The sequence below is a fragment of the Dendroctonus ponderosae genome, unplaced genomic scaffold, assembly GCF_020466585.1.
Source record: "Dendroctonus ponderosae isolate FM_Combo_2020 unplaced genomic scaffold, Dpon_F_20191213v2 Dpon_F_20191213_3, whole genome shotgun sequence".
Lineage (NCBI taxonomy): Eukaryota > Metazoa > Arthropoda > Insecta > Coleoptera > Curculionidae > Dendroctonus > Dendroctonus ponderosae.
Genome location: NW_026018508.1, coordinates 265,357 through 266,450, shown reverse-complemented (window position 1 = coordinate 266,450; position 1,094 = coordinate 265,357). Strand labels below are relative to the sequence as shown.

The 1,094-nt window shown below is 44.4% G+C and overlaps 1 protein-coding gene across 4 annotated transcripts in view; it reads left to right on the top strand.

The window, feature by feature from the left end:
* LOC109542504 (tachykinin-like peptides receptor 86C) overlaps positions 1-1,094 on the top strand; it is a 183,591-nt gene that overhangs the window by 48,818 nt on the left and 133,679 nt on the right. The gene's annotated exons all lie outside the window — the stretch shown is intronic.

Here is a 1,094-nt window from a genome sequence, read left to right as displayed (position 1 = left end):
TGAACTAAACGAACTAATCTTTTGTACTATTCACTTTGCTGACCGAGATTGAAAGATGGAAATCAGCAAGGTGAACTAAACTTCCCAGGTCTAATGCGAGCGTCATTCAACGCATCCAGCATCGCCCATGCCTCGATTGAATCGAAATCTTTCTGATAGTCGGCGAAGGCCATGTGCAGTGGGATGTTGTATTCCGTGATTTTTTCTACTAACGTGCGAACCGCTTTTATATGATCAGTTGTACTGTACCCCTTTCTGAAACCTGCCTGTTCGACTGGCTGGAAAAAGTCGATTTTATTGCTCAGGCTCTTTGTTATTATTTCAGTTAGTAGTTTGCAGATGATGGATGGGCCTGAAATTATCTAAATTTGTGCAGTCGCCTTTCTTGAAGACACTTATTTAGTAACGTCAGTAGTGATTTCCAGAGCTTCTCTCCTCCGGCCTTCAATATCTTACTGGTGATCTGGTCTACTCCCTTGGCTTAAATAATAAACGTTTTCTTGTCTCATATAATACATTTTCTAAATATTCCTTCAAAAAAATTTAAACGGTTGAAATCTGGTGATCGAGGAGGCCAAGCCACGGGTCCTCTTATTCCTGTCCAACATTGTCCTAATTGTGTCTTTAAGTGTTCTCGAACTGCCAGGGTGAAATGGTGTGGCACCCCATCACGCATGAAACACATCGCCTGTCGGATTGCCTGAAAAGTTAAGTCTTGTAAACGTTCTGGCAAAAGTTCTGGCAAGTTGTTCTGGAGTTGGCAGCGGATCTTGGAACAACATAGAAAGTACTGGGGTGAGACACCGCGACTCCTTACCGCATGGCAGTTGGTGAGACCTCTAGAACCATTGCGTAAAACTGAACTGCTTGATCTCAGCAGGCAAAAAATAAGGAGGATAGAAGCCTTTTTAACAGGACACGGCCGCTGCAAAACACCTCTTCGTGATGGGGCTGAGCGATCAAGCGACCTGCCGGGCGTGCGAATTAAAGGACGAAACTACTCTACATATCATGTGCCAGTGCAAGTCATATTCAACAGGAAGACGAAGACTCCTGGGAGGGGATGAAGTTCTACCAGACCAGGTCATGCTTTC